At 44.2% G+C, this 7,709-nt stretch overlaps 1 long non-coding RNA gene across 1 annotated transcript; it reads left to right on the top strand.

The window, feature by feature from the left end:
* Nucleotides 1-7,010: 7,010 nt before the first annotated feature.
* LOC139025403 (uncharacterized) lies at nt 7,011-7,426 on the top strand. The gene is made up of 3 exons (XR_011476967.1): nt 7,011-7,095; nt 7,193-7,244; nt 7,368-7,426. It is a non-coding gene; the product is annotated as an uncharacterized lncRNA (long non-coding RNA).
* The last annotated feature ends 283 nt before the right edge of the window (nt 7,427-7,709 follow it).

Below are 7,709 nucleotides of genomic sequence, written 5' to 3'. Positions count from 1 at the left end.
TGAGAGTGTTCTGCTCGCGTCTGAACAGGTAGGAGCTGAGTTTACATTCTGCTTCTAGAATGAACAAAGCTGTGGTTGTGTTCATGAAAAGGGCTAATTTGTTGGTAGGCTAATTGCTAGCGGAATATTTGTAAGGGATTGCTGGTGCTGCTCTCTCCATCTGTCTCTGTCTGCACGGGTGAGGTATTTTACACTGGCGAAGGGTAGAGGGAGGAGGGAGAAAGTGAAGCATGCCTTTAGCTGCGCGGGATGGGTGGAGGGAGGGAGGGAGTCTCTGAAAGATGAATGCTGTAGTATCAGTGGGCAGGGGCAGCATACTATTAGTACTAATGAGAACATAGTCTTTACCTCGTAGATTTATCCAGATCTARATATGCAAATAAACAATGCCCCCTTGGCAACAGGCAGCCCACTCCGCCCCCATCATCTTCCCCCTCCCCTACAATGTAACATTAATGAATATGAATTGGGAGATGTGGTGTGATTTGGGTGGAAGCCAGCAGAGGAAGGAGATGTTCGGAGCCCTCAAGGCTCCATGCAGGAAAAGYTATAGCTACCTCCTGTCCTCCAGGGCAGTAGTGTCTGCTGGTTTTAGTTCTCACCTCCAGGGACACCAGGTGGGAGCTCCCTCTGAGCAATTAGTGACATTAACAGACCAATTAAGAGCCAGAAGGAGCTGAGAAAACCAGCAGACCCTGCAGCTCCCCAGGACTTCCCTTGTTCCCTAATGCCTTCCCCAGACATGTGATAGGTGATCCATCTCTTCTCTAATTTACCTTCACTTCAAATCAGAGCATGCAATATGTGATTGGACAACCAGCAGCATCCCAAGCGAGTGAAATCTGAGGTAAGCTGGTTGCAGCTATAGTCTCATACAGTAGCCCACCCTGAGACCTACAGTACTGGACTGGACCCTCATCCACTACCCAATGTGTAGCACCCAGCTAGGTCACTGAACCCATTCTGCAGCAGAAAGCAGTTCACCATATCACCGTGGAGAGGTGAGCAGAGAATCATACAATTGACAAGCAGGGAGAATTCCGCAACATTTGCCCCCCCAAACCACAAAGGCTGAGAAAAACAATTAAAAAGTTGAATCCCGACCCACGTCTGTTTCAACATAGCAATAAGGATTATGGAGTATCTCAGGGACTGATGGGTGAAAGAGTCTTCTTTGGTCTGTCTTGCATGGCTTGGTTCCTTGATAAGGTTGCCTTAGCATGAAGACTCTCCACAGAACTATTCCAGAACAGAACTTAGAATGACTGAGGAACAGAGGAACAGAACAGTGGAACGGGTGGGTAGAACCCTGCTAGAAGTCACACATCACAATATCTTTATGGGCCGGAAAGAGTTAAATTAAGCAAATACAAAATATTCCAAATGAACTCGGTAACATCGAGCAACACGGGGAAAGAGACTGTTGGGACCATGTCATCATTACATTATTCTACAAAGACTGTGTTCAACATCTCCATCTCTTCTTCTGTGTAGGATCGATGTAGGATGGATTTCCCTGCAGTTCTCCCAGTACAGTGATGTGTAGACAGATTCCTCAGAGCCTCTATCTAATCTGCTTGATCATAACACCTGACCCTCTCAGCTCAGTCTGCTGTGAGGCTGTGTGCTTCCTAGGAGGCCAACACGCTAGCTCTCTAAATATCATGCTGCAGGCATGAAAGAAACATGGCGGCGGAGAATTTCCCCTCTCTATCGCTGCGGTCTATACTGATGTCTGTACTGATCAGGATGTTCTACTGATGTCTAGGAACAGTGATCATAGAGTCATAAAATAAGGATGTAAATGAAATGTCCTGTGTCTATTTGATGGATTTACAACCCTAGGAGACTCAAGGCCTAAGGTCCGGTTTGCTCCTAGGCTAGGGGAAGCGAATGTCTGTTCCTGGCAATACTCCTTAAAAAGCAGGAATATTGCTGTTTGTCCCTCTTGAAGTGGGGCGGCAGGTAGCCTAGTGGTTAGGCATTGACTAGTAACCGCAAGGTTGCAAGATCGAATCCCTGAGCTGACAAGGTGAAAATCTGTCATTCTCCTCCCGAACAAGGCAGGTAACCCACTGTTCCCAGGCCGTCATTGAAAGTAAGAATTTGTTCTGAACTTAACTGAATAAAGGTTAAAAATAAAATAAATACCATAGCAACAACATATGTCGTCAGAATTAATCTACAAGAAATCTGTAATTGTTTTTGACATTTTCACTGGGGAGGTCTAACTAAGATGTTTGGTGCGATATTTCTCAAGTGAAGAATGTGCATGGAAACTAGTAGTTTCTCGTTGAATGACAATAAACCTTTATTGAAGAATCCCATCCATAGTATTCCTACTAGGAGTAGTACTGTTGACCAATCACTAATGAAGGGGCGTAGACTTCGGCAGCTGAACTTCAACTTGCCTCAAGAAAAAAAATCTGCAGAACAACAAAACAAACAAAATCGGAACAAAATGTTATGATAATATTTGTTGAACTGTTTCGACTAGGAAGCAGACGACGGCATAACACTTTCACCTCATGTACATGGTGAGGTAAGGGTGTGACTGTCAGTACAGTATCACACACACACACACACACACACACACACACACACACACACACACACCACACACACACACACACACACCACACACACACACACACACACACACACACACACACACACACACACACACACCACACACACACCACACACACACACACACACACACACACACACCACCACACACACACCACACACACACACACACACACACACACACAACACACACACACACACACACAAACAACACAGACCCACACAGCAGGTGTGCATAAGGATGCAGGGGATAGTCCCATAGGACAGAGTAGTGACCTTGTAGAGACAGGATAGGCTTTGTACACTCATTAACATGTACAGTTGAAGTCGGAAGTTTACATACACTTAGGTTGGAGTCATTAAAATCGTTTTTCAACCACTCCACAAATTTCTTGTGAACAAACTATAGTTTTGGCAAGTCGGTTAGGACATCTACTTTGTGCATGACACAAGTCATTATTCCAACAATTGTTTACAGACTGATTATTTCACTTATAATTCACTGTATCACAATTCCAGTGGGTCAGAGGTTTACATACACTAAGTTGACTGTGCCTTTAAACAGCTTGGAAAATTCCAGAAAATGATATCATGGCTTTAGAAGCTTCTGAAGGCTAATTGACATCATTTGAGTCAATTGGAGGTGCACCTGTGGATGGATTTCAAGGCCTACCTTCAAACTCAGTTTCTCTTTGCATGACATCATGGGAAAAACAAAAGAAATCAGTCAAGACCTCAGAAAAACATTGTAGACCTCACAAGTCTGGTTCACCTTGGGAGCAACTTCCAAACGCCTGAAGGTACCACGTTCATCTGTACAAACTATAGTACAAGATATAAACACCATGGGACCACGCAGCCGTCATACCGCTCAGGAAGGAGACGCATTCTGTCTCCTAGAGATGAACATACTTTGGTGGCGAAAAGTGCAAATAAATCCCAGAACAACAGCAAGGACCTTGTAAAGATGTTGGATGAAACGGGTACAAAAGTATCTATATCCACAGTAAATAAGTCCTATGTCGACATAACCTGAAAGCCGGCTCAGCAAGGAAGAAGCCACTGCTCCAAAACCGCCATAAAAAAGCCAGACTACGGTTTACAACTGCATATGGGGACAAAGATTGTACTTTTTGGAGAAATGTCCTCTGGTCTGATGAAACAAAAATAGAACTGTTTGGCCATAATGACCATCATTATGTCTGGGGAAAAAGGGGAGGCTTGCAAGCCGAAGAACCCCATACCAACCGTGAAGCACAGGGTGGCAGCATCATGTTGTGGGGGTGCTTTGCTGCAGGAGGGACTGGTGCACGTCACAAAATAGATTGCTTCATGAGGAAGGAAAATTATGTGGTATATTCAAGCAACATCTCAAGACATCAGTCAGGAAGTTAAAGCTTGGTCGCAAATGGGTCTTCCACATGGACAATTACCCCAAGCATACATCCCAAAGTTGTGGCAAAATGGCTTAAGGACAACGAAGTCAAGGTATTGGAGTGGTCATCACAAGGCCCTGACCTCAATCCTATAGAAAATTTGTGGGCAGAACTGAAAAAGTGTGTGCGAGCAAGGAGGCCTCCAACCTGACTCCGTTACACCAGCTCTGTCAGGAGGAATGGGCCAAAATTCACCCAACCTATTGTGGGAAGCTTGTGGAAGGCTACCGAAACGTTTGGCCAAGTTAAACAATTTAAAGGCAATGCTACCAAATACTAATTGAGTGTATGTAAAACTTCTGACCACTGGGAATGTGATGAAAGAAATAAAAGCTGAAATTATTAATTCCTCTACTATTATTCTGACATTTCACATTCTTAAAATAAAGTGATGATCCTAACTGACCTAAGACAGGGAATTTCACTAGGATTTTAAATGTCAAGAATTGTGAAAAACTGAGTGTAAATGTATTTGGCTAAGGAGTATGTAAACTTCCAACTTCAATTTTGTATGAAGGCTGAAGCAGGGCCAGGGGCGCGCACACACACACACACCATACGCAACCTTTTACCAAGCATTCAGCTGGAGGCAAGGTTACTTCATTACTAGTGTGAGGGTGGTGGTGGTGAGGTGGGCTACCTGACTAGGCCTCAGACATTGACTATGGGCTGTAGGCTGGCTCTTGTCCTGACTGAGAAATATAACCTACACATTATTACTTACAGTAAACCAACCAATCCACTTACTAAAAGTCTACATCCAGTATAGCCAATAACAGACAGATTTCTATGAGGAAACTTTATGAGGATGCCGACTTGAGCATTTCCCCGTAGGCCCAAGCATATTGTTTGTAAGCATGTAATTGAAGTTGCCTATTTATTTTGCTCAGATGGAGCTTGCATTTGTAGGACTATGTGTTGGCAATTGTGCTTCTTTAAATTCATGCTTAGACAAAGTCATTATGTTGCTTAACTCCCCCACTACTTTACCTGTGCAGTAAATGTTGGGATATTTGGGATGTTTGGGACAATGTTTGGATAAATCCAATCTAAAATGCAGTGACATAATATTACGTTTTGTGCTAATTCAGATTTAAATGATAATATTTCCAATTACCATGAATGTGTTAGTTTCAAATAAATGTGTATTGTATTTTATTTTGAGGTGTAGGCTGTTTTTGTAGTGTGTGGATCCCATTGAGTTCTATCCTGTCAAGGGTATGGGACCATTTCCGTTTTTCAGGCAGTTTACTCGTAATCAGGGAGCCTGGTGATGTGTAGACAGTGTGCTGTTCATGGGCTCTCATGTATTAGCCAAAACTGTGCAGTCTTTCATTTTGGGGGGTGTTTGGGTGGTGGTGTTTTTCAATAGAAACCTCTTTGAAGTACAACTATTCTTTACCCTTGAATTACTGAACTGTAACATTTGTAAATATCATCACTGTTGCACTGTGGGCATACAGTGTAACACTGTAAATCAAACCATCTACTGTCCAACTGTGTGCCCAAAACCCAAAGAACTATGCTGCTGGATCCGCCATCCCACTGTTGAACTGAGTAACAGGTTAGATTCTCCCATCGCCTTAAACAACCCCAGGCCTCATTTGAATGGCTTAGCGTGGAGTAATCTTTTACCTTTGTTCTGTTACATCACACATTCCTTGGCTATGTTCTCAAAATATTACATGAGGACACTGCAAATTTCCATGTATTGGGTCAACAACACCAGTGTGTATAAAGAAGGGGACTGAGCCCAGAAGACTACATTAGTTCTGAAGAGACATTGTTTCAGAATGAGGGGTGTTGTAGCTCTGCTGGTGTTGCTGTCCTGTCTGTCTGGGACATGGGCTGGAGAGAGTGGAGGGGACAGAAGTATCACTGAACAGGGTCACAGAGACGGATGAAAGACTGATGCTGAACAGTTGACCACCTAGCCTGACATCTGCACTGAGCTGAAGGTGCTGAGGAACATGGTGGTGGAACAGAGAGTGGAGCTGAGGAACATGGTGGTGGAACAGAGGTGGAGCTGAGGAACATGGTGGTGGGACAGAAGTGGAGCTGAGGAACATGGTGGTGGAACAGAGAGTGGAGCTGAGGAACATGGTGGTGGAAACAGAAGAGTGGAGCTGAGGAACATGGTGGTGGAACAGAGAGTGGAGCTTGAGGAACATGGTGGTGGAACAGAGAGTGGAGCTGAGGAACATGGTGTGGGACAGAGAGTGGAGCTGAGGAACCTGGTGGTGGAACAGAGAGTGGAGCTGAGAAACATGGTGGTGAACAGAGAGTGGGGGTGAGGACATGTTGGTGGAACAGGAGTGGAGCTGAGGAACAGAGAGTGGGGTGGGACATGGTGGTGGAACAGAGAGTGGAGCTGAGGACAGAGAGTGGAGCTGAGGAACATGGAGCCAGAGTGACAGCCAGGTGGACAAATTGAAAGGAGAGGTGGAGGGGTTGAAGAGAGAGTACTAAATGGTGGGGGGTTGAAGAGGAGTACTAAATGGTGGAGGGGTTGAAGAGAGCAGTACTAAATGGTGGAGGGGTTGAAGAGAGAGTATGCAGGTGAAGTTGCTGTACTAAATGACTGCGTAAAGGTATTGTATTTTTCCAACCTGGTCCATATAAGTGTTGGCATCTGAACATGAAAGAGCATTTCCTGTAATTCCAGTCCACGCAGGTGAACTGTCAGCCATGGGGGCTAGACTGAACGCCAGTGAGAGCCAGGTGAAGGAGCTGCAGAAAGATGGGGTGAACCAGAGAGTGGAGATGAGTGTCAATAAGACTGAACTGCACTTCCACAAAAACAAGGTGGAGGAACTGGAGAGAGAAGACAGGTAAAGAAGACAGGTAAAGAAGACAGGTAAAGAAGACAGGTAAAGAAGACAGGTAAAGAAGACAGGTAAAGCCCAGAAGTTACCTCTAGCCTTATTACTTTGATGTAGAAAGAAGCTGTTTGTTTGAATTCATMAACRCWTMATTTACATTTTCTTTACATGACATTTTAGCACTAGATGGCAGATTGACAGCCAGTGAGGGCCAGGTGGAGGAGCTGAAGACAGAGAACAGAGGGAAAGTAAGACAGCTACATGTCCTCTGATTACTTTGATCAACAAAGACATGGTTTGTTGAAGTCATCAACAGTKTATTTGTATTGTTACATGATATCCTAGGACTTGGGACCAGAGTGACAGTCAGTGGAGGAGCTGAAGACAGAGAATGCATGTAAGACATGGATATTCATATACTTATAAAGGGATTTGAAGGCTGTTTATGTGAACTATTTACAACAAKTTTTTGTGTTTTATTCAATATGGGTCAGAAAGTCTATTTTTTATATTGTTGCAGTTTTGGGGGGCAGAGTGACAGCCACAGAGAGAGGTGGAGGAACTGAAGACAGTCAATTCAGGTAAGACGAACGCAGTCTTGCAGAACAAGAGGTGTTACTATTTTCTGTTATTTTCTTCAGCATTTTATTAACGATGTTGTCATTGTGTATGTATGTGAACACTTTCCTGTGTTCACAGAGACACCAAAGGTGGCATTCTCTGCTGCTTTAGGTAGTACAGTGGGACCCTTCAATTCTGAAACCACTCTGATCTCCACCAATGTCATCACTAACATCAGCCAGGCCTACTGACATCACCCTGATCTCAACCAATGTCATCACTAACATCAGCCAGGCCTACT

This window comes from Salvelinus sp. IW2-2015, unplaced genomic scaffold (assembly GCF_002910315.2).
Source record: "Salvelinus sp. IW2-2015 unplaced genomic scaffold, ASM291031v2 Un_scaffold2625, whole genome shotgun sequence".
NCBI classification, from domain to species: Eukaryota; Metazoa; Chordata; class Actinopteri; order Salmoniformes; family Salmonidae; genus Salvelinus; species Salvelinus sp. IW2-2015.
Note: the sequence above shows the minus strand (reverse complement) of the source record. Positions and strands in the feature narration are given on the sequence as shown.